At 33.7% G+C, this 27,658-nt stretch overlaps 1 long non-coding RNA gene across 1 annotated transcript in view; it reads left to right on the forward strand.

Annotated features, from left to right (window-relative positions):
- The first annotated feature begins 16,493 nt into the window (after positions 1 to 16,493).
- Positions 16,494 to 27,658, forward strand: part of LOC138706708 (uncharacterized) — a 1,118,142-nt gene continuing 1,106,977 nt past the window's right edge. The window contains exon 1 of the long non-coding RNA XR_011334063.1: positions 16,494 to 16,596. This is a non-coding gene — a long non-coding RNA (uncharacterized lncRNA). The remainder of the gene's footprint in view (positions 16,597 to 27,658) is intronic.

Here is a 27,658-nt window from a genome sequence, read left to right on the forward strand (position 1 = left end):
ACTTCCATTCTATTACCGGGTCTGACAACTCTTCAGGAGGTGAGAACTTCATTTATAAGTTCTACTTTCTACACGGCTTGTAACTTTACTTGCAACTAGAATCTTTGGTTCTAATTATATTAAATAAGGGGGATGAATCGGATGAAGCATTTATTAAATCTCTACTTTTCTTCCAATCTGTTTACAAGCCAAAGCATTAGCCAGAGAATAAATTTATAATTATGTATATACAGGGTGATTCACGAGGAAAGGTAAAAAATTTAGGATACGATATCTTAAGCCATTTTGAGTGAAAAAGTTCATATGAACATAGGTCCGTTTTCGAACGATGGCGGAGCTAGATACATTTTTTTTTTTATAAAACGTTTCGTCCCAATGTGAATCAGACGTTACCATATGACGACGTGAGACAAGGTCATGGTGAAGATCGCAATGGATGACTTAAAACAGGAATCTGCATTGTGAGCGATGTAGATAAGAGAAACAAACCGGGTGGTGGGGCATTACAAATGTCCAATCGCCTGCCCTTGTTTGATGTAATGATTAAAGCTCGGAACTTGGGGACTTGTGTGTCGTGTGAATGAGTAAGGTTACAGGTACAACGTACACAAAGCTCACCCTGCAAGTGCTCAGGGACAGTCGTGTGTACTAAGAAAGTGGTCACATCGAATGACAGGAAGACGGACGAGGAAACTGTGTCGTGTCGAAGCCAATGACATTCAGATAATTAATTAGAGATAAACGGTCTGTTTGAAAATAAGAAAATACGTATTATTCGAATGGGTATTGTATGCGTTTGAAAATATATTTCTTAAAATTTAGGTACAGAATTTCGTGGAGGAATTCTGAGGAGATACATTATTCTCTTCGAATGGAGAGTTTATATTTTGTAACTTGTGTCAAACACAAACTGGAGATTGGAAACGGGCATTCATTGAAATACATTGCAGTCCCTTAAATCGGTGGAAAATTTGTCCATAGCCATGGATCAAGTCGTAGTGGAACCTTCCCTAGTAGTGACATAGAAATTGAAAACTGTTTTCGAGACAAATTTAGGATACTTATCTTTCTCAGATACGAGATCAGCTAGCAACTACTGAAAATCGAACAGGAAACAGTGACAGTGAAAACATTCAATACTTTATTTCGGCCTAAGACTTTATAATACAATTACAAACCATTTTCCAAATTTGAAATTTTAAAAAATTGAAGCTTTTAAAAAATGAATTTGTAAAATTATCCACGACACAATATAATATTAACAAATGTACGTATTTTTTACCTTTTATTTCAGTCTATTATATTCTTGTTTTTATTGAATATCACTGGCTTCTGTCGAATTGTCTATTTATATTAAATGTGTATTTTTCTCTCTTTTTCTCTTTCTTCTTTATTCTTGCTCTTGTGTTGTATTTATTGGTTTGAATTAAGTTACTTACTGTATTTAGTAAAGTGTCCTTGTAAATTTTATGTTATATTATTGACTAAGACCACACCGTACTCGAGCCTGGCTCTTACGGTAGTGGCTAGAAAAATTTTTGTTTTATAAATGTAATTTGTATTCAGTAGGTAGCTAGTTAAAATAAATAAAATAATGAATTTTGCTCCCGTCACTTCATGTGACGTGGAAATAAGTTTCTTTCGTTTCAAATCATGTTTAACTAGCAGACGAAGAAGGTATGGGTTCGAAAAATATTCGAATGTATGTAGTCATACACTGTAATAAAATATACAGAGCAGAACTGTAAATGTGATATATTTTGCATGTTTATTTATATATATGCTATAAAATTACTTGTTTCAACCTACCATAATATTATCGATATGTTGTTCCAGCCAGGAACCACTTTTATAGCAGACCTGACAGTACTTCTGTGCTGGAAGCGGGAGTTTGTTGACATTGAAGTCCGGTCGCTGAGCCACGTTCAAAGACACAAGTCCCCAAAGTTCCGAGCTTTGGTAATGATACAGAACCCGCAGATAACACAAATAGCATACACTATGATCAATTCACAGCAGTTCAGTCAGCTACCTACAGTACAGTAGTTATACAGGTACAGTTATCGGAAGTGTTAAGTTGTGTTATTCACGATGCCTTATAAATTTTCGACTGCAGAATACTCCGATATTGTGTATGTTTATGGTTTGTGCGATGGAAGTTCCTTGCGTGCCGTCGCTGAATATGAACGACGCTTTCCGCTTTCTCCCTATCGAGTCTCTTTTACACTATAACAGTTTCGTAAATTTAAACAAACCCCCTATGTTACAGTATAAAACATAATTTTTCAGGAAGAAAAAAATAAGTGAAAATCAATGGGCCTACATAGGAATATTAAGTAATTCGGTAGAAAACGTTGGTGAATATGATGAACACAAATAAATCACAGAGGATCAGTGCAGATCTACTATTATTTAACTAATATTTTCTTCCTTCTGAAAAATTATTTGCTGTACTGTCACATAGGAGGTTTCACAAAATCAACGACGATATATTACAGGTATGCCCATTCTCTGACTCCCGATTACGTTCTGTAATCGCAACCTTCGAATGTAGAGCGTGCTGTTCCTCGTTCGAAGCTCGATGGATGACTGCGGAAGGCAGTTGAAGTACTTAGTAAACGCACGAACAGTGTGGGACAATGACACAGTCAAAACCTTTAGTAAGCAAACGATCATTCCATACAGTGTGGGAGGAAGAATATTTTTGTTGTAAAAGCGTAAAGTGTTTACTATGTTGTAAGGTACTGTCAGGAATACTACTGAGCAACATAAAACCTTATACGCTCTGCCATCCAGAACATGGCGAAGTGACAGGGGAGCTGTTTTCTGTAATATGTATTCGTATATCAACATTATTATTATTATTATTATTATTATTATTATTATTATTATTATTATTATTATTACTACTACTACTACTAGTACAATTATTGTTATTGTGGTGATTTTATTCCAACAGAAATACATGTTATGATAAAATAATTTTTCAGGGGTGCAACGTGCACTACAGTTTCAAGAATTGAAAGCATTTCATGATACGCCAAACATAGAAGAGAGTCGAACAATTCAGAGTCTACGTTTAGGACCAAGTTATGTAGTATGTTGGGAATTAGCTAAGACACTAAAAACCCTTGTCAACTTGTAAATAAATCTATGGTGCCTGAACAAAATATAGTTAATTACATCTCTCTACTGGAACAGCTCAAATGTGAATTCACAGAACATGGATTTAGTGATTTTAGACGTATGGAAAGTGATATTAATCTTTTTGTTAATCCTTTCATAGTAAATTGAGTTACAATCCGTGAGAGTGCAGTTCCAGGACGAGTTAATTGATTTACAAAGTCACGTAGAATTCAGAACTAAATGCGGAGAATATGACTTGCCAAGCATAGAAATATTCAAAAATGAACAAAACGCCAAATCCCAAAATGAGCTTACTCGCTGCCTCTCGAAATATGTGTGCAAACAATTATTTTCGAGAATGAAGGTTGCTAAATCCAAAAATCCAAACATAGTTCCCGATTAACAGATGAGAATCTTTTGTGCATTGCAGTAAATTCGTTGGAAATAGATTTCCAATTACTTGCAGAAAAGAATAGGCCTACACATGTTGAATGTGAAATACGAAAATAACATTATCTATGATATAATAGTATCATAACTGTATAAAATATAATAAATAATGTAATAACTGAATATTTCCTTTTTCAAATTCAGTTTATTATCCGTATTTGTAAGACAGTGAGAGCGATGCCACGGGCTGAGCTGCAATGTAGTTGCGGAGCCCAGTCCGTACACTGTGTGTGTTATGCAGTGCAGCATCATCCGTGTAATCGACGCTTTTACAATTTTGAGCATATCTGCTATATTATATGCTGCACACAGAAAAGAATATTAAATGCCAGCTAGTACTTACGTTGGCTTGCTTTGAAGTCTAGTTACAAGCCGGATATAGGATGACAACAAATGCAGCCAGAAGTACCAGTTGCTATTCCTGGAAAAGAAAAATAATGTTATCTTCTACGGACACTTGATGTGTGATTAGTATTTTTCTATCATATACTGTACTGATCGGTGGTGTAGCGACATCATAAAAACATAGCTAGGGTTTTAATTATTTGCCTGATATTTGTCACAAATATCTATAAATACAGGATAATTCAGGGGGAATAGTAAATGTTGTAGGGAGTGGTAGTATAGACTGTTTTGAGGGGTAAAAATGTTCCAAATGCAAGAGAAAGTAAATATTAATACCTTAACAACAATATACTTTGCAACTTCCACTCGGTAATGAGTTTTGGAATAATATTCTGGGGAAATTCCACAGATAGTAATAGTATATTTCTACTAAAAAAAGAGTAATTAGAATAATAGTAGGTGCCAAATCTAGAGAATCGTGTAGGACTATTTTCAAGAACTACAAATAATCCCCATGTCTTGTAAGTATATTTTTCTGTAGTAATCTCAGACGTCGAATGACATTTATTAGGACTATTTCGTGAATAAAATAAAAATTTAAAGAATATACCCCTAAAATTCGCTCATAATATGTTAATAATTATATATTTATGAATATTTAATCTATTCAGACATTGTGAAGTAGAAATAAATGAATAACGATTACTGCAATAAATGTTACTCAGTAATGCCAACTGAGAAAAGCGAAATACAGGCTTAAAAATATTAATTACATGTACTACGCTTTTCTCTTGTTATTATAACAGAAACACGTTTTCATTATCTTATTTCTTTCGGTCCCTATCCTGTGCAAGATTAATTCATTCTATCATCATATCCCAACTCCCTCAAATCCATTTTAATATTATCCTCCCATCTACGTCTCTCCTCCCAACTAACACTCTATATGCAGTTCTGGATTCGCCCATACGTGCTACATGCTCTGCCTATCTCAAATGACTGGACTTAATGTTCCTAATTATGTCAGGTGAAGAATACAATGCATGCATTTCTGTGTTGTGTAATTTTCTCCATTCTCCTGTAACTTCATCTGTCTTAGTCCCAAATATTTTCCTAAGCACCTTATTCTCAAACACCCTTAACCTCTGTTCCTCTCGCAATGTGAGAGTCCAAGTTTCACAACCATGCAGAACCACAGATTTTTTGACAGCAGACTAGATGACAAAAGCTTCTCTACCGAATAATAACAGGCATTTCGAATATTTATTCTGCGTTTAATTTTTTCCCTAATGTCATTTATATTTGTTACTGTTGCTCCATGATGTTTCAATTTTTCCATCTCTTCGAAGGATAAATCTGCACTTGTTATATTTCAATTTCGTACAATGTTCTGGTCACGAGACATAATCACATGCTTTGTCTTTTCGGGATTTACAATCTACTTCCAAACCTATCGCTTTACTTGCTTCAAAATTTCTGTGTTTTCTCTAATGGTTTGTGGATTTGGTCCCAACATATTCACGTATCCGCATAGACAAGAAGCTAATGTAGTAGTAATAATAATAATAATAATAATAATAATAATAATAATAATAATAATCTCTACTCTGAAAACTGAACAGATAGCTACACCTGATTCTCGTTGACGATGATGAGGTCAAATAAATGGAATAAAATGTTTCTTATTATCCGAGTTTATCCACAATACATATCATTACAATCGAAATCGGACATTAAACAATAACATTGGTTCATGACAAAATCTATTCCAATGTGTTTTTATGCACTAAAATTCCACTTAAACATTTCGTACTATGAACTCCTGTCTCTAACTACTTTCATAAGAAAACCACACTTTACGAACTGTATTCGTAAATTGGTACTTAATCTGCATTTACTGGTGGTAAGTTTTTAACGAAAAGGATGGAGTTATATCCTACTAGAATTAGGGGGTGGAAGTGCAAGGGTAGCGAAACAGATTTAGACATGGAACGAAGAACCCCCTTCATCATTATCACACGTGTAAACAGATGCATAAAATTTAAAACAAGTTGCTTGACAGTGCACGCATCTCGCTTGTTCATTGTTTCCATAGAAACGGTCGTACTTGTTAACATTGTCCTTCAACATATGCTCTGAATTCCTAAACTCAGAATTGAAAGAAATGTTGCAATATGCATTACACCTGTTCTGTCATTTCATATAGCCTACTTCACTATTCTGGTGAAATTTTTTATCGTTTCTGCGTGTGTAAAAGAAAATATCGTCTCGATACGAATTTGAAAGTTGATGTAGGCATTTTCAGGTTAGCAAACACTTTCATAGTTCATGATACAAAACAAGAATTATAAAATACAGTCTCTATTACTTAATGAAAATTTTTGAACTACTATCTTCGTAGAATTTTGTTCTCATTAAAAATTGCGAGTTCATTTTGCAACACTGCACATAAAATAAAAACGCCTTAAGAGGAAGGACATACATGAATTACCAAATATGTGTAAAAATTAACGTTTTTTTTTCTGCTGTCGATATATACTGTTTGCTCGAATATCTTACTTTCAATTCTTCTGTCGCTATTATTCACTTTTGCTGTCATGAGTTTCAGAGATTCGAACTGTGAATGATTACAGAAGGCAGGATTCAAGTTTTTATAGCTTCCGCTGTTGAATATTCTGGTTCTTGTTTCATCAATTACATATTTCCGTGTTAAAGCAGTATTAACAAGAACCTTCTAGAATAACCTGCTATTGGAGTTCAACATTAAAGAGTATGAAAAGAATAACGGGGATCAAACACTCACAGACAGTTAAAATATTCATACCACCCTTACTGTAGCTGAGAGTCATTAACTATCTTGAGAAATCCGCTTATTAGAAATTAATGATTCTTTACTCAAACGCTTCGTATGAATCGATGTATTACTTAGAAATCCCGTTTACATCTACGAACTTGTTATTTTAGGTATTTGAAATCATTATTAAAACAAAAATACAAGCCCTGCGAATTTGAGGATTTCAACGACGAAAAGTGTCTATCCTTAGTCGTGTTATGGGTGATGTCTAAAACAATTTATGAACACCGTATATTTTCTGGAACCAAGAGCTGTACAGTTCACATTTTATATCATTATCTGTAGTAATGTCACGAGAGGTCTGGGATTTATGTGGGAAATCTTAGATCTCGAGTGACATTTGTTAGGACTATTTCGTAAATATGTAAAATAAAAATGTAAATAATAATCCCTAAAATTCGATCACAAAATGTTAATAATTGCATATTTACGAATACTTAACCTATTCAGGCATTGTGAAGTTGAAATAGATGAATATCGATTACTGCAATAAAGAAATTCGATGTTATTATTCAGTAATGCCAATTGCGAAAAGCTAAATACAGGTTTAACAATGATAATTACATGTACTGCACTTTTCTTTTATTATTGTAACATAAATACATTTGCATTATATGCTGAAATCATAGTTTAATTTACAATTTTATAATATAATTACAGAAACCTGATTAATACATTAATTAAATAAAGAATTGTATAGCAATGCTTATGTATTCACAGCGAGACATGTTGCTACACAGTGAAGCCATCTCTGTAAGGATAGGCCTAATTAAAACACGAATTTTATTACTCCATACGGAAGGCAGTTTGATCAAAGACCTTGAATATATTACTATACAAAGTCTTTGGGTTTGATATGCGATGATGTTACATAAATTTGAACATCTGACTTTCTATTAATTGTTTAATATCATTCACAAAAATAAATTTTATAGGCTACAATTATAGGTTAAGTTACCTGTGGGAGCAGGACCAAAGTCAGCTGTGCCTTATTTCGACCGTTACAATCAGTGCTACACGAAAGCAATTTTATAGCTCGACAAACGCATTCTTGCTGTAGTGTGTAACGGAACTAAAGCTGCATCTACACAGTTCAATATTCCAATCGCGTATGCGTGCAATCTGGGAAGAATATTGAAAGAATCAAGTTTAAAAGGTACGTTAAATTAAGATGCATGAAGATTTTGTGTCTACATGGTGCGCCGTTTTGAACGTCGTCTTCACTGCGTAAATATATCAATTAATATTAAATATCAATCTTGCATTCTTTGCTTTAAAGTTGAAAGAACAGTTTAACCGTGTACTTGCATCTTAATGCATTCATGATCATCAATTTACGGGGTAACAGTTGGCGACACTGGCTAAACAATAGAACGACAATGCGATAAATTGATAGCGATAAATTTAGCTGCAAAAATTATCGCAAAATGTGACTAGTGATTGGTTGGAATTCAAAATTTCATTACATTTCACTTGTCGAAAATGGAATGACGTCATATAAACGAAATAGACAATGTAACTTTTAATGTCTTATTTTCTTGGAACACTGTCTAATATTCTGAGCACTGTTTGCAAAAACAATTACATTTCAATTATCTTGGATTTGATATGTTAAAAAAATGATAGCAACGCTGATAAAATATTACAAAATGTAAAAACAAAATAAAATAAAATAAAATATTAGTAACTAAGAGAAGGAAAACAATGCAAAGACTTAATTCAGATTTTTTTTTGTTTTTTTTTTATATTAAAATTACACTGATGGCTGATTCAGTGTGCGTACCCGGATAAGTAGGGGAGAGTCGGGTAGTATCGGACATCGGGTAGTATCGGACAGTGCGTTTCTTTCATCTACCACCGTATGATAGTACCTGAATGACATGGTTACGTTTCTCTATGCGACATCACAGAAACGTAACCATGTGAATCAGGTACTATCATCGTGTGGTAGATGAAAGAAATTCACTGTCCGATATTACCCGATGTCCGATACTACCCGACTCTCCCCTATGGACTTCCCATAGTTAAAACAGCTGAAACAATGTTCAATACAATTAAGTATGGTCCGAAAATAATTACAGAAGGCGTCTTGGAATCTAATCTGACGTCGTCTTCCTTAAAATTGTTTACACAGAACTGCATGTTTCTTAGCACATGCATTTTTTAAATTGGTTATTTTACGACGCTTTAATTCCGATCAGTGATTTAGTTCCGATCAGTGATAATTTATAGTGTCAGTGAAATGTGTCCTAAAGTGTCAGTGAAATGAGTCATAGTGCCACTACAGTGAGTGAGATGAGAGTAAAGTGAAAGACTATCTTCAGTACCAATGTGAAGCTTATGTTGGGTCTATACATATGTAGGTTGTATTGTACAATTAGGTTCACTTATTAATTACATTATTTTATGTATTATTATTTGTAATTATTGTGTTAAATTGTATTGGGTATATAATTGTATTGTGTACTGTATTTTTTTTGTATTGTTTATATTGTGTATACCACTGGCACCGGTTACAATACTGGCAATAATTAACAATAGATCCCTATTAGAAACAACAACAACAACCAAATTTCTTGGCTTAAAAATCGATAATGTTTTAAATTGGAAAAATCATATTAAAGGAATTACCCCCAAACTAAATTCAGCTCGTTTTCCTATTAGATCTATGCAAAAGATAGTAAATATCAATACCTTAAAAACAATATACTTTGCATACTTTCACTCGGTAATGAGTTTTGGAATAATATTCTGGGGAAATTCCACAGATAGTAACAATATATTTCTATTACAAAAAAGAGTAATTAGAATAATAGTAGGTGCGAAATCTAGGGAGTCGTGTAGGACTATTTTCAAAAAACTACAAATAATGCCCATGGCTTGTCAATATATCTTTTCATTAATAATCTTCCTCGTATGTAATCGTGAAAACTTTGTAACTAATTCAACAGTTCATAGCATAAATACACGTCAAAAAATGACTTTCATACTCCATCGGCAAGTCTATCATGCTATCAAAAAGGAGTGCGTTATATGGCAGTAAAATTTTTTAACAGTCTCCCTTACTTACAAATGGCTTTTAAGGAACCCGAAGGTTCATTGCCGCCCTCACATAAGCCCGCCAGCGGTCCCTATCCTGTGCAAGATTAATCCAGTCTCTATCATCATACCCCACCTCCCTCAAATCAACTTTAATATTATCCTCCCATCTACGTCTCGGCCTCCCTAAAGGTCTTTTTCCCTCCGGCCTCCCAACTAACACTCTATATGCATTTCTGGATTCGCCCATACGTGCTACATGCCCTGCCCATCTCAAACGTCTGGATTTAATGTTCAGGTGAACAATACACTGCATGCAGTTCTGTGTTGTGTAACTTTCTCCATTCTCCTGTAACTTCATCCCGCTTAGCCCCAAATATTTTCCTTAGCACCTTATTCTCAAACACCCTGAACCTATGTTCCTCTCTCAGAGTGAGAGTCCAAGTTTCACAACCATACAGAACAACCGGTAATATAACTGTTTTATAAATTCTAACTTTCAGGCTTTCTGACAACAGACTGGATGATAAAAGCTTCTCAACCGAATAATAACAGGCATTTCCCATATTTATTCTGCGTTTAATTTCCTCCCGAGTGTCATTTATATTTGTTACTGTTGCTCCAAGATATTTGAATTTTTCCACCTCTTCGAAGGATAAATCTCCAATTTTTATATTTCCATTTCGTACAATATTCTGGTCACGAGACATAATCATATACTTTGTCTTTTCGGGATTTACTTCCAAACCGATCGCTCTACTTGCTTCAAGTAAAATTTCCGTGTTTTCCCTAATCGTTTGTGTATTTTCTCCTAACATATTCACGTCATCCGCATAGACAAGAAGCTGATGTAACCCGTTCAATTCCAAACCCTGCCTGTTATCCTGAACTTTCCTAATGGCATATTCTAGAGCGAAGTTAAAAAGTAAAGGTGATAGTGCATCTCCCTGCTTTAGCCCACAGTGAATTGGAAAAGCATCAGATAGAAACTGACCTATACTTTCATAGTCAGGTATATATGTATTTGAACAGAGCGGAATCCAAAGTAGATAGTTCTTTGAAGTGTCAAGATATTCGAAATATTTCACGTTTCATTATGGTGCCTTGAAGTATTCCTCTAGAATTCCATAACACGGACGCCATGACTTTTCCAGCCGACTTAACAGATTTTGCTTTCTTTGAAGGCAGAGAATCCCTGTGCTTTTATTGTTTCGACGGCAGTTCTGTCTCTAGTATGTAATAATTGTTCTTTGTTGCTAGTAAAATAAAATGTACGAAAATAGAAACGTAATTGTTAACGAGTAAAAACTTGACCTTAGAGAATTATCTACAAATACTTAACAAGAATAAAGATAACTAGTGGCTTGTGCAGCAAATGCTGCTGCAAACTAAGTTAGACGTTCAAATAAAAATTTTTCAGATTTATTTTCAATGAAGAATACTTGTCTTTTTGATAGTTATTTGCTTCCATAATAATGAAACATACTCCCTCTGAATGGATTTTTTTAGACCAAATATTTTTTCTTGAATCTATCTAACTTCAGTTTTTGAGTTTCAGCGCGAAAACGCAAGTATCAATGTCAGGACGATAGCAGTAGCTATTTCAGGTCATTGTGGATTGTAGGAAAAAGTTTAAAAAATGTCAGATTTGCTAAGCTTTCGAACAATAGCATTTTCGTATAGCTGCTGCATGTAGAACTTTAAATGTAGAGCGTAACATCATTTTATCCTACTAAGAGATCTTGCTGAAATTATCTGGAGACTACAAAATTTTCTAGGCCTCTTATTTTATCAGTAAGTAATACCTTTTGATCTTTCCTTAGGAACTGTAATTTTTGCGCTCTGTCGAGCCAATACTGAAGACAGTGACACATATCAATATCTACACTACACCGCCATTAAGTATATGAAAAAGACCCAACCCGACTGGGTTAATAAGTATAAAAATATTTGATTTCTAATAACAATATTATTATCATCCTTAAGTTTTGTAGTTATATATAGCAGTCACTCAGTAAATTACAGAAATGAAGATCTAAATTAAGATATTCTCTACATTTACTTACATAACCTCAAAACGTTTCACTTTCATATCATCAATATAGCATTAATAAGTATAATTAATGAAAAATAGTCACATCATGATATTAGCTATAATAATATTTAATTTCTCATGGTAATAATGTCATCAAACCACCTCGGATTTCGTAGATTTGAATATCCAATACATAGCTGTACTCAGAAAATTATACACTGCAGAATCAGTTTTTAATAACAAATTGAATTGAGCTCGAAATACGTCGGCAATCCTGCAGGTCATGGCCTTCGTATAGGCCTAATAGCCTATTGTTTATTGTAGTGTGTGTTTTGTTCTGAAATTCAATCAAGTCGGCCGTGATTCAATAAAATTAGTTCTCAAAACTGACAACAGATGGATTTTGGAAAATAGGAAAATTATGTAGGAAAATTGACATTTCACTGAAAACTAATACTTTTCCGAAAAATGATGGGTCACTCATTAAAATCCGTTCAGTCGTTTTCCCGTAATTTCCATTACCAGTTCAAATTATATATATAGATTATTTGACACAAAATGAGTTAAGAAGAAAAGAAAAACAAAAAACTTAGGGCTAAATTGACTTAAAAACACAATTTAAAATTTAGCAATGTAACTCAAAAAATACATACATATATTAAACCAATATACAGGGTGATTCACAAGGATTTACCGCTACTTACAGAGCTTATTCCAGAAGACATTCTGAGAAAAAATGTCATATATAAATATACCTATATGTCCTAATCTCAACATTTTCAGAGTTACACTAATTTGAAGTTGTTTGTAAAATACCATTATTCTTTAGTTTTAAAGGTAAAAGAATATTACAGATAAAGAATGAACTATTCAGGAGTATCAATTCTTTAATTAACTAGTATTCTGAAGCTAAAAATGTGTTATGAATTCCATAGTTGCTACGTACAGAATTTTTTTTCGATTATTAACTTCAAAATTACATTTTTTTTACTTATTTAACACAAAAATAGTTACAAATCACGCCACTCTTGTAAATTCTTCAAGACTGTACATTAGGATGCATACTTAAACTCTAAAGAATCAAATTGCTATAATTTGTAACAATTTTTGTGATAAGTGCGTAAGAATAATATATTTGTAGTTAAAAATTGAAAAAAGAAATCTGTACAAAGTAATTTACAACATATTTTTACTTTCAGAATACTAGCCAGTTAAGAAAATGATACTTCTGAATAGTTCATTCTCTATTTATAATATTCTTTTACCCTTAAAACTAAAAAAAAAGTTATTTTACTAACAACTTCTAGTGTAACTCTGATAATATTGAGATTAGGACAAATGGTTACATGACATTTATTGCTCAGAATGTCTTCGGAAATAAGCTCCGAAAGTGACGGTAAATCCTCGTGAATCACCCTGATATTCTTAAAAAATTAAATTCCAAATATTATTTTTTAATTTGCTGACACTAAAACTTTCAAAATTTTGGTAGTTGATCCAGGTTTCATCAGTGGTCCAAACCGCCTAAAAAATCCGACGCATTTTTCTCGAATCGGCCCAGAAATTTGATATCGGACATACTTTTGTTCCTGTGTTAACATACACCCACCCAACTTTGCTGAGATCTTGGACATTCACAAGAAATTGACTAAGATGTTGTGCACCCGTTCAGTTTATATACGCATAACCTCGCTAATTTCCCGAACTTTCAGTCGACGGTCATTAACCATCATATCGTGGATTTCTTTGTAAGATTTCTTCACTTTTTGCTATTACGGACATCCACTGTGGGAATCGTCTTCCACATTCTCTCGATCATGTTTAAATAGTGCTGTCCATTTTTTTAACAATCGAAGACACTAGAGCGAATTTCTCCAGTGTAGCATCCATGTCTGCTTTAATTTCTGTTGGACTCATTCCCTTTTGTACGAAATATTTAATGAAAGCACGGAGCTTGGTATTTTCTATTTTTGGCAATCTGTTCGGCGCATTTATTTAAAAATTAAACTACACAAAACGTAGTCAACAGAAAATTACGAGTTTTCGTCCTTGAACTAATGTAAAATGGCCGCTAACAATGGTGACATTGTTGACACGTTTTCAATTTTATGTGTCAGGCCACGAACTTTTCAAATCCACCTCGTTGGTTGTCTATGCGTTAAACATCTCGAAGTAGGGGAGAGTGGTCCACCTTGAGACAGGAAAATTTGTTAATTTTTTTACATTAATGTTTGCAGTGGATATTGACATTTATCTGTGAACAATGTTTGATCATTATTACATTTTATAATTTATCTTAAAAATTTGTGCTAATGATAATGGTTCTCAGATTACAAGCTAATTTGTATAAAGTGGCAAAATGTCTCGTAGGGGGCCATGGTGTTCCACCTTGAGACAGTGGCAGTTCCACAATGAGACACATTATTTTCTGATGGATTAAAATAATTATGATATCAAAGAAGTGACATATGACTTCTACAAACATGAGATGAGTATATATAGGCTACATAGTCAGTTTATGTGTGAGGGAGTCATTGAATGTTACCAGCAAACTTGATGCTGCCTTTTTGTCTGACCACAAGTTGATGGCTTTGGCAAGATAATTGTAATTTCAGTTTTATTAACATTGCTTCATCTGGTACTTCTGGAAAAATGAAACTATTCCCTATTTTAGCACTTCTCCTTGGAAATGAAACATTGTAATTCTTAATGCTACGAGAGAGCACTTTTCAAACATAAAATAAATTTTTCTCATTAGCTTGAAATTTTACAAGAACAAAGTCATTCATATCTGCTTCTTGGGTTGTTGGTCCATTGGTGACAGAGAATGTTCAACTTCGAACACCACAAAGAGACAGCAATTTAGTAGTGTCTCACTCTGCCCCACATTACTTCCTACAATGTAACAGGTCGTAGTAAACTTCCTAAAACATGTTAGGTGCTTCTAATTACGGTAATTTGTAGTAAATAAATATGTACTTGACCTGAAATAAATGACATTTTTCTTACCTGACTGAACAGACAACTGGACACTTCAATTGCTGAGGTAAAATAATTTGTGCGAGATCGTGCGTATTTGCTTGGTTTCCGCACAAAACCAATCCGCTGTAAGTCTAAAATTTCACATTCAGTATTACCAACCTAACACACATAACAATTTCCCTCTTCTTACCGCTTAAGTGACATATTGATTTTACTGCTTTAGGCTTTTAACATATTATTTTTAGAGACGTTCAATATACGGTAGTAATAATTATAAATTGGAAACTTACCACTGCAATTTCACCTAAATTGCACTGTTGATTATTGTTTCAAATATTTGCAAAAATTAAGTAAACTCTACAACTCCACTAAAGTTATTGCATTCGTGATGCAAGTAACATTAAGGAAGCCATGAAAAAATCAAGAAGATTCCAGATGCCGATGTTATTACTGCAATATGTTATATAAATAATATTGTTGAAATATTAAAATGAAAAATAAATCATTACATAACCTTACCGTTTGTTTTTTTAAGTTCGCATTTATAGGCTGGGGGAAAAAAGACGTATATCACGCCCTGCTGAAGTATAGTAAACACAGAAAACATTTTAAAGCAATAATGTTGAAGATAGATATTTTTGTTTTGCAAATTTGCCGTCATTGAACAGAAACCAAGATGGAGATTTCATTGCAACTAATTAGAAATTCGTCTTTCAGGTATCTAATAAACGATCTTCGCACAAAATAATGTACGATACACAAGCGGTATGTTTTCTTTCAATTCTCGGAAATTAAAAAAGCTCAACTACGTTTCGCTTTTTCAAACTTTTCCTCGAACATGAAAACTTCAACATACCGCTCTTGTAACGCATATTACTATTACATACACACTGCGAAATGGCGAAATGTTTACTAAGACGAGTATGTAGAAGGTGATCGATTCGATATCTTGAAAACTACTGTTTAGTAGTTCATGTAGGCTGCCACAAGTGCGAGAAACTTGTCAGCTAAACCATTCATATTTTATAGGGAATGTCTCACTGTGGAACATGTCTCATTGTGGACCACTCTCCCCTATATGCCAGTATTCAAATTTCTGTGTCTTCGCTGACCGAGATACGAACCCTGGACACCTGTCGACGCAGCCAGCCTCTCTCGCAGTCTTGTTGAACACACAACGCATCGATCGTCAAGGGTTGGTAGGACGGCGGTCCAGTGATACACATACGACGCCTCTCCGAGCAGCATCGTGTCGCCCCGCTTCGAACCAGCGCCGCGGTGCTTTCCAGTCGTCAGTTGTGCCCGAGCGCGCGTCCAGGCCGGTTGCCGCTCCCACGTGCGCGGTCGTCCGTATGCCAACCTCACCCCTCACACTGGGGACAATCACAATTCCTTTCCCCTAGTGACGTTGTAGTGGATACATGTACCGTGTGTTGTGTATGTACGCTTTCGTGTAGCTTTTGTCTGAGTCGCTGTTTTTTGTGTGGAAATTTTGTGGACTAAGTGTAAGGAAATCTTTCTTCTTTTTTTTTGTTATTTTTATTAGTGATATTTGTGTGACTGTGTGTTAAAATTTTGGAATTTTATTATTATAACAAGAAGGTAAACAACTGAATAAAATATTATTACTCATTTTATTGTTGTTAACAAAACTAAAAAAAAAAAAAATCAGTGCTGTGTCGACAAAATTAACTACAAGAGGAATTACTTCCAAACTTTACAAATCTCCAAGGCAATGCAATAACAAATGCGAAACGGATTTCTGGTGAGTGAGTTCAGTAACTATTATATTGTTCTTATAGATTAAACTATTAAGATAAATCGTTGCGAATGTGTTGAACAATTTGTTATATCTGAGAACCAACCAGTTTACATATTGTTACTTCCTTTATTATTAACGAAATTCAAGAAAGGAAATGGTGTGCGAATAGGTAATAAAACTATAACAGGAGTAACATTTACTAGAGAACGCTATTCAAACACAATATAAAAACAAAGGCGTAACGATTTTCTCGTGAGTTAGTTCAGTAATAAATTTATGCCGTTATTCTAAACAATATACATTTTAATTATCTCTTTTGCCTATGCATTAGGTCTATAATGAATTTTAAAGGAATTTTATAACATTTTTATTATTTTCATTACTTACTTACTTACAAATGGCTTTTAAGGAACCCGAAGGTTCATTGCCGCCCTCACATAAGCCCGCCAGCGGTCCCTATCCTGTGCAAGATTAATCCAGTCTCTATCATCATACCCAACCTCCCTCAAATCCATTTTAATATTATCCTCCCATCTACGTCTCGGCCTCCCTAAAGGTCTTTTTCCCTCCGGTCTCCCAACTAACATTCTATATGCATTTCTGGATTCGCCCATACGTGCTACATGCCCTGCCCATCTCAAACGTCTGGATTTAATGTTCCTAATTATGTCAGGTGAAGAATACAATGCGTGCAGTTCTGTGTTGTGTAACTTTCTCCATTCTTCTGTAACTTCATCCCGCTTAGCCCCAAATATTTTCCTAAGCACCTTATTCTCAAACACCCTGAACCTATGTTCCTCTCTCAGAGTAAGAGTCCAAGTTTCACAACCATACAGAAGAACCGGTAATATAACTGTTTTATAAATTCTAACTTTCAGATTTTTGGACAGCAGACTGGATGATAAGAGCTTCTCAACCGAATAATAACACGCATTTCCCATATTTATTCTGCGTTTAATTTCCTCCCGAGTGTCATTTATATTTGTTACTGTTGCTCCAAGATATTTGAATTTTTCCACCTCTTCGAAGGATAAATCTCCAATTTTTATATTTCCATTTCGTACAATATTCTGGTCACGAGACATAATCATATACTTTGTCTTTTCGGGATTTACTTCCAAACCGATCGCTCTACTTGCTTCAAATAAAATTTCCGTGTTTTCCCTAATCGTTTGTGTATTTTCTCCTAACATATTCACGTCATCCGCATAGACAAGAAGCTGATGTAACCCGTTCAATTCCAAACCCTGCCTGTTATCCTGAACTTTCCTAATGGCATATTCAAGCGCGAAGTTAAAAAGTAAAGGTGATAGTGCATCTCCCTGCTTTAGCCCGCAGTGAATTGGAAAAGCATCAGATAGAAACTGACCTATACGGACTCTGCTGTATGTTTCACTGAGACACATTTTAATTAATCGAACTAATTTCTTGGGAATACCAAATTCAATAAGAATATCATATAATACTTCCCTCTTAACCGAGTCATATGCCTTTTTGAAATCTATGAATAACTGATGTACTGTACCCTTATACTCCCATTTTTTCTCCATTATCTGTCGAATACAAAAAATCTGATCAATAGTCGATCTATTACGCCGAAAACCGCACTGATGATCCCCAATAATTTCATCTACGTACGGAGTTAATCTTCTCAAAAGAATATTGGACAAAATTTTGTACGACGTCAACAAAAGTGATATTCCTCGAAAGTTACCACAGTTGGTTTTGTCCCCCTTTTTAAAAATAGGTACAATTATGGACTCCTTCCATTGTTCTGGTACAATTTCCTTTTCCCAAATAGCAAGTACAAGTTTATAAATTTCGCTATATAATGCACTTCCACCCTCTTGTATTAATTCTGCTGGAATTTGATCGATACCTGGAGACTTGTACTTTTTCAGATTTTCTATCGCAATTTTGACTTCTGAAAGTGTGGGTTCGGGTATAAATGGCTCAGCAGTTTGTATTTCAATTTCGTCCCGATCATTTCTATTTGGCCTATGTACATTTAGTAGTTGCGCAAAATAGTTTTTCCATCTGTTTAGGATTGATGGAGAGTCTGCAAGCAAGTCACCATTCTCATCCTTGATCACGTTTACCCTTGGCTGATATCCGTTCTTAAATTCCTTTATACCCTTATATAAATCTCGAATGTTTTTATTCTTACTATTTGTTTCTACCTCATTCAGTTTTTCCTTCAAGTAACCTCTCTTTTTATTCCTAAGTGTACGACTTGCTTCCCGTCTTTCATTGAAATAATTATCTCTCTTCTCCTCAACTGGATCCTGTAAGAATTTCAATTTTGCCTGTTTCCTTCTTTCTACTACCATGCAACAATCTTCATCAAACCACGGTTTCTTTTTCTTAGTTTCATAATAACCTATGCTCTGCTCAGCTGCAATTTTGATACTATCTCTGATATTTTCCCACACGCTATTAACATCTAATTCTTTCTCAACTTCGTCGGAACTTTCTAAAGTGGCAAACCTATTCGAAATTTCGACCTGATAATTTTGCTTAGCTTCCTCGTCCTTTAATTTCAAAATATTGAATTTAGTAATATTAACTTGCTGCTCTACTCGCTTGGCTACTGATAATCTTTCTCTTAATTCTCCAATCACCAAATAATGGTCAGAATTACAGTCTGCACCCCTGAAAGTTCGAATATCTACTATACTAGTATGTCTCCGTTTATCTATCAAGATGTGATCTATTTGGTTGTGTGTCAATCCATCTGGAGAAGTCCAAGTATATTTATGTATATCCTTATGGGGGAATGTTGTACTTTTGACAATTAAATTTTTCGATGTGGCAAAGTTGACTAATCTAACTCCATTGTCAGTACTAATTGCGTGTAGGCTCTCTTTTCCAATAGTTGGTCTAAAAATATCCTCCCGTCCTACTTTAGCATTGAAATCCCCCAATAAAATTTTCATGTGATATCTAGGGAACTGATCAAAAGTATGTTCCAATTCCTCATAGAAGCTATTCTTTATATGGTCGTCTTTCTCTTCTGTAGGGGCGTGAGCATTTATAACTATGATGTCGCACCATCTACCCTTAAGTACTAAATATGATACTTATTTTCATTACACCGTATATTAATTCCACACTATTAATTCTATCAGTTTTATGTATACTTCTTGTTTATGAAAATTGTCTGCAAGAGGGATTACTTCCAAATTTTACGAATCTCCAAGGCAACACAATAAAAAATGCCAAACGGATTTCCGGTGAGCGAGTTCAGTAATTACCATATTCTTATACACTGAACTATTGAACATTCTGGGGAATGTGTTGAACACACTTTTTTATATTTCAGAGCCGAACAGTTAACGATAATTTTACTCCGTTTCTAGTTAATAAAATTTAAGAAAAGAATAATTGTTGTGTGAACGGAAAATAAAACTAAAGTGGAGTAATAATTACTACAGAACATTAAAATTCAAAGACAACAGAAAACAATAGCGAAACGATTTTCCCGCGAGTTAGTTCAGTAATAATTTGTGCCGTTTTTATAGGTAAATATCAATTTAATATTTACCTCTGCCTATGCATTATATTGCATTTTAATGGAATTTATAGTTTTTTATGTGTCATTACACCAAATATTGATTCCACGATATTAATTATTGCCATTAGTTTTAAATATACTTCTGACATTACTATACGAAATTTGAAGATATAACGAGAAGGTAAGCGAATAAAAATATTATTACTCTTTTTGTTATTGTTGTTGAAGGAACTTAGAAGAAAATTCAGAGCTATGTCAGCGAAAATTATTTTCCTATTTCAAACTTCACTAATCTCCAATGAAATGTAATAAAATATTCGAAATGGATTTCTGGTGAGTCAGTTCAGAAACTATTATAATCCTTTGTTCTTATAAATTAAACTATTAATCATTCTGGCAAATGTGTTTAACATCGGTTATATTTCAGAACCAATGAAAGCGTTACTAGTTCTTATGTTCTTCTTAACGAAATTCTAGAATGAAATCGATCTTTGAACGGAAAAAAAACTACTCCAGAACGTTACAATTTCAAAGATAATTAAAAACAATTTCATAAAGATTTTCTGGCGAGTTAGTTCAGTAATAATTATGCTGTTATTCTAGACAATATACAATTTAATTTTTGCTTTTGCCTATTGATTTTAATGATATGTTATAGGTTTTATTAGTGTGATTTAAATAAATTTATCTTTATCTTAGAAAGAGTTGAAAATATAAGAATCAAAATAATATAATTTTGTACTAATACTGGAAATTTGCTGGGAAAGTTTGTATTTTTTTAGTTAAAACAACTTCAGAACATGTTGAAAAATAATTTTCCAAAAAGACTGCTTATCCAAGTTCAGAGGAAGGTGTGATATTATGACACATCTACGCATTTAAATCATGTTTTCTTTAACTGTTGGTAAAAAATATAGTTTTCCGGTAATGAAACGTTTACTCACTGGAATATGCGATACGGAAGTTCAGTTTTTAATGCACAACAGAGAATAAATTACACCACAGACAGATGTATAGTAGTAGGTGAATTTAGAGCAATGGAGAGACTTTCATTTTGTGCTCGATTGAATAGCTTGGGCGTTTACGAGGACGAAGGCTACTGTATTTGAGTTTCTCTACATTCACGTATTTGCTGAAGACCTAATTCTCTTCATCATTCAGATTTCTCTCTCTCTCTCTCTCTCTCTCTCTCTCTCTCTCTCTTGTTGGTCACTACAGACGCCTCCAGGGAGATTTATCTTGGATAGTCTGTAGTTCGAGTTTCCTTCTAATAATCTCTTGCAGGTCTCAGAGGAAAGTCCCTTCTACCCTACCACTTCTCAAAGGCTCTGACAGCTATAATCCTCAAAATAAGCCCTCCCACTGCAAATCCAAAAGATTACAACTTGAAATGCCGTCTAGTTCTAAGCAAAAGTTGTTTCTAACTTCACTAAAATGGTGTTGACACATCCAAATTATTACTGGTACTAACATCGTCTTCAATATTACAAACTTTCATGAAAAGTTTTAGCACAGTCTAGTATATACAGTCACGAAACTCAATACGTAGTAAATATGCATCCATAGATAGTTGCTAACCACTAGGATCGCTACTATCGCCTCATCACAGACAATGCGAAATAGTACCTGGACAGTCTTTTGTTCCTAGTACCCTCATAAACTCAAGCTTCGTGACTGTATACTAGACTGTGGTTTTAGCTTATGCGTTTCTACGAAAGGCATTGAGAAGTCGGAATCTTTATTACCACAAAAATTCTAAATGTTTTTTCTCCAATTTTCTGAAGAATTTAAACTGCCAACAAGAACAGCGATAATTATGAGCTTTTTATATTATAAATTTTGAATTAATATAATTGTAAACTGTTTTGCATTTTTATTCTTTTGACGTGAAACATTTATACGCTTGACTACACAAAAATCTGGCCTCATTCTTTTGTTAATACGGTGACAGCATTATTACCAGGGAAAGGATTTATATGTAAATACATATTTACTTATAAAGCTAATATAATTTATATTTTGCATTATCTTTATGTTTCACAATGTGTAGGGTTGAAAAATCCTACTTTTATTTTCCATATTTTTCCATATTTTAGAGTTTAGTACATATTTTCGTTAATTTCCATATATTTTCCATATTTCATATAAAACAGTCCATATTATATTAGGTTTAACAATAAAACAAAACAAAATTCCATTAACTTTTAAAAATACATTTCAACAATAGAGATTTAAACACATGTTCAGTAATCCCTTTAACATCAGAGTTATTTGAAAATTAGCAGTCCTATCAACAATGGGAAAGTAAGTTACAAAACTGTATTAATTTAATTTAAAATTTTTAACAGACTTCAGTTGTGCAGCTCAACAGTTAAATGCCAGTCAGAGTACACATAGGTTCAGTTTTGTAAATCATACTATAAAGACGGTAAATATGCCAAAAGTACGTCATTCAGTCAATTTAAAATCAAAACTAACAAGTTACATTTCAGAATTTAAAGAAGATGGTTTATCAACTGACAATAAAATATTATTTTGTAATTTGTGTCAGTGTGCAGTATCATCTACACAAAAGTTCCTGGTGCAACAACACATTACAACTAGTAAACATCAGGCCAACAAACAACTAAATTCCAAGCAGAGACAATTGTTTTTAACACAACCAACAACATCGAATGTAAGATCTGAGTTTAACATCGACCTGTGCCGTTCTCTCATCTCTGCTGATATTCCTCTCTACAAACTAAAGAATAAGGTCTTCAGGGAATTCCTTGAAAAATATACTCAACATACAATCCCGGATGAGTCAACACTTAGGAAGACGTATGCTCCATCCATCTACGATGAGACAATACAGAAGATAAGAGATGAAATTAAAGATAGTTCAATTTGGGTTTCCATTGATGAGACTCCCGACAAAGAAGGTAGACTTGTTGGTAATGTAGTTATCGGTTTGTTAAGTGAACAATATTCTGAACGAATTCTTTTACATTGTGATGTTCTAGAAAAGTGCAATAACAAAACTATAGTTAAACTGTTCAACGAAGCTATGGGTATCCTGTGGCCAAAGGGTATTATGTACGATAATGTGTTATTCTTTATTAGCGATGCTGCCCCTTATATGGTCAAAGCTGGACAAGCATTATCTGTTGTATATCCTAAATTGACTCATTTTACTTGTGTGGCGCATGCATTTCATCGTGTGGCAGAAGTGGTCAGAGACAATTTCCCTAAAGTAGATTTGTTGATTTCATCAGTGAAAAAAGTATTTCTCAAAGCTCCCAGTAGAGTTAACGTGTTGAAAGAAATGTACCCTGAAATTCCATTGCCACCAAAGCCAATTTTAACTAGATGGCGTACATGGCTAGAAGCAGTTGAATATTATGCCGAACATATAGACTCTATTAACAATGTTCTCCTTGCATTGGACTCTGAAGATGCAGTCTCAATTGATACTGCGAAAACAGTTACCTGTGACATAAGTGTGAAGAATGACTTAGCTCACATTCAGCATACATTTTCATGCATCATAAAAACGCTCAAAAGTCTCCAAAATAGGCACCTTTCACTATCTGAAAGTTTTGAAATTATAAATAGTACTGTGGAACAACTGAATCGTGGTAGAGGTAAAGTTGCAGATGCAGTAAGAGCTAAGGTGGACACTGTACTTTCAAAAAACCCTGGATATGAAGAACTACAAAAGGTTGTTGCTGTGATGAGTGGTGAATCAACAGTGAAGATTAACTTGGACTTATCCCCAGCAGACATTGTGAAATTGAATTATGTACCAGTTACTTCTTGTGACGTCGAACGCTCTTTTAGTCAGTATAAATCTATCCTCAGAGACAATAGAAGAAGATTCACTTTTCAGCACTTGAAAGAAATGTTTGTAACCTATTGTTATGGTAACAGACAATAAAAATTGTGTTTTGTTGAAACTACATTTGAAGATAAGGTACGTCCATTATATTTTTTGTTTAGTTTGATTAAAATGTACCAATATTTAACGTACATAGTCATTTTTTATAATTTTAAGTCCATATTTAATTCCATATTTTGGTAAAAATCCATATTTAATTCCATATTTTGGTAAAAATAACTACATATATATTTACATATTTCATATATTTTTAGTCCATATAAATCCGTTCCCTGATTATTACAGTCGGCCTTGGATAACTGAAATTATGTATTTGAAAAAAAAAATAGTTTCGAATCCAGCCAGCAGTGATGAAACATAAAGGGGAAACAAATGAATGTGACATCAAAATGAATTCATATTTTAACGTATATGTTAAAGCTTAAGTAAATATTCAAATCAATTTTTATTCAATGAAAAAATTATATTTCGTACACAAACGGAATTAATTAATAAATTAGAACAGTATAAAGACACGAATAGTTTATTTATTAAATACTTAATTGTGGTATTAATTTCCATGCATCCAATTCTCTGAAAATACATTTTACTCATTACTATTTCAAACAATTCACTGGCGTCATATTGATGTATAAATCGTTCCGACCATCAATTGCATTGTTGTCTCGAGACTAGGCTTTATGGAATGAGGAATCAATAAATTTTTAAGTATTAATTTTTAACGAGAAGGCTCCGCCTGATTTTTTATACTAGTATCATAGTCTAGTACAGTCATGTCATTGATGCCCATAGGAGCAATCGCGCGCTTTAGAGCTCAGGAGAGCCTGAGCGCTTCACAGCGGAAAGGAAAGAGATAGACGAAAGAGGTAGTATATGCCGCTTGGTGGAGCTATATTCAGGGATGGCCAGCACTGAGTCAATAGATAAAGGAAAGAGAACTTATTAAAACTGTATCCATGTTAATTTTTAGATTTGCCTGAGAAGTTTAAGTGCATTATAAGAATGTAAGTTTTAATTTTAATGCTCATTTTTCACAAGTTTGATTTTTTTATTCAAAAGAAATATTTTCTCAACTTTTTTTTTATAGAAAAGTGAAATTTTCAGATATAGGCCTATTTATTTAGTAGCCTTACAGAATTTTTTCGTAAATCTACTATACCATATATAGGCCTACGTATTACTGAAGATAGTGTATTGAAAATTTTGAAAATATTGGCATGGAAATTGTTTGTAAGGAAATGAATTAACAAAGCAACTACTGTTACATCACAAGCAAAAGATACGTGCCCATGTGTTGTAAAAATGTCAGCTCTATAGCTTCAGCACATTTCGAGAAAATAATTTAATATTCTGATGATAGGAAGTTGCTAACCAATATCACCTTAAAAGCATAATGCGATAAGAGTTTTGTTATGGAATATTAGTTACACTTAAAACAGATACAGTACCTAGGTAACTTTGCTTTGTACTGTAATATTGTTTTGATTAGTTTATTGATTACTTTTGTAAGGCTAAAGATAGCATCAATATCAATTCCAACTTATCATGTCATACTCAATCTTTTTCTTTTGGGATATCTCTTTCTTTATGAATGATGTGTTTCATCCATTTAGTACAGTATAGTTGTACTGCTATGGAATTTATGTAAATATTCCTTCTTAACTCTTTATTATGTTATTAACGTTTAAAACACAAGTGTAATATTAAGAACTTGGTGTTAGTACTGCTGTTTTCCAGACAATATAGATAATATCAAACAGAAAGGAGCCATATAAAAAAAGCGACATAAAATATCACGTTCCGTTAGAAGTTTGTGCACCACTGTTTTCTTAATCCAATAGGCTGGTTATTTCTTCTTCCATACTTAGCGCTTGATGCCCACGCACGACGTCAAGGTCAGAAAAATGCGCTTGCTTTGACATCACTGTGATATCATATCATATCATATCATATCATATCATACGATACAGCATACAAGGATGTAATGTAACATACATATACATTACAATGTAATATAAGAAGATTAACATGTTTCCATTCTGTGTAAATTGTTCGCTACACTATTGACAAAAAGTGCCATCCTACACTATCCCTTAGAGCTAAAAGAAATGTTTTAATATTATGTTATTGCATATTTCTTTATCAGTTTGCATTAAACATATTTGAAATAATTTTTAAGTAAAAAAAATATTCGGTATTTCTTCATAGGTCTAGAATAAAATAATTTGGAACGATTTCTTCCAACACTGTATTTTAATACTATTATTATTTATATTATTATTATCATTATTATTATTATTTTTTTTTCTTTCCTGTGGTCGTGCCAGAGAATCAGTCCCATTCCGAGGCTTATTTGAAGGATTCGTAACAAGCTGTTTTTACGGTGACGGGAATAAACACAGAATAAATATGGGAAATGCCTGTTATTATTCGGTTGAGAAGCTTTTATCATCCAATCTGCTGTCAAAAAATCTGAAAGTTACAATTTATAAAACAATTATATTACCGGTTGTTCTTTATGGTTGTGAAACTTGGACTTTCACGTTGAGAGAGGAACATAGGTTAAGGGTGTTTGAGAATAAGGTTCTCAGGAAAATATTTGGGGCTAAGAGGGATGAAGTTACAGGAGAATGGAGAAAGTTACACAACACAGAACTGCACGCATTGTATTCTTCACCTGACATAATTAGGAACATTAAATCCAGACGTTTGAGATGGGCAGGGCATGTAGCACGTATGGGCGAATCCAGAAATGAATATAGAGTGTTAGTTGGGAGGCCGGAGGGAAAAAGACCTCTAGGGAGGCCGAGACATAGATGGGAAGATAATATTAAAATGGATTTGATGGAGGTGGGATATGATGATAGAGAATGGATTAATCTTGCTCAGGATAGGGACCGATGGCGGGCTTATGTGAGGGCGGCAATGAACCTCCGGGTTCCTTGAGAGCCAGTAAGTAAGTATTATTATTATTATTATTATTATTATTATTATTATTATTATTATTATTATTATTATTATTGAAAACAATCTGGAGAGGTCTTCTGTTTTCATTTCATATTTACAGAGACAACAAGTCTTTGGTAAAATTTTAAATTATATTTGGCATCTCATATTCCATTTTCCTTCCTATATCTCCCGTCCCTGTGCTTACAAATACTCCTACAGGAGCTGTAAAACAAATATGGATTCTGGTCGGACATTGGGATGGCGGGCGAGTCTACACATCTTTCTGAGGGGGAAAAAACAAGAAGGTTCAGATATTCGAAAACATTCTGAAGCTTCAACATACTTCTATAATAAAACTGTGCTCTGTCTACTGTGGCATGATTATGATCTCAAATTTATTCTGAATTACTTGGATTAAACGAGTTATGTACTGTATTTGCAGCGTTCAATCATTGACAGGCCCATCTTTAGCCACACTGTTATAATGTACTATATATACGTTGGAGAAAGAGTTTTACATTGGTAATTCTAAGTTGATTTTGTGATGAATGAAAACGGTAGAACATCCTATCTTAATTCAACCACTTCGTACAAATCTTAACACAGCTGCACTAGCAACAGGAATCTATTGCACCGTGTTTTTTTTTCTTCACAGGCAAGGCAATTTCTCTGCATGTCTAAGACAAGCGTTTTACCACAGTCTAGTATATATAGTCACGAAG

The sequence above is a fragment of the Periplaneta americana genome, chromosome 9 (genome assembly GCF_040183065.1).
Source record: "Periplaneta americana isolate PAMFEO1 chromosome 9, P.americana_PAMFEO1_priV1, whole genome shotgun sequence".
NCBI classification, from domain to species: domain Eukaryota; kingdom Metazoa; phylum Arthropoda; class Insecta; order Blattodea; family Blattidae; genus Periplaneta; species Periplaneta americana.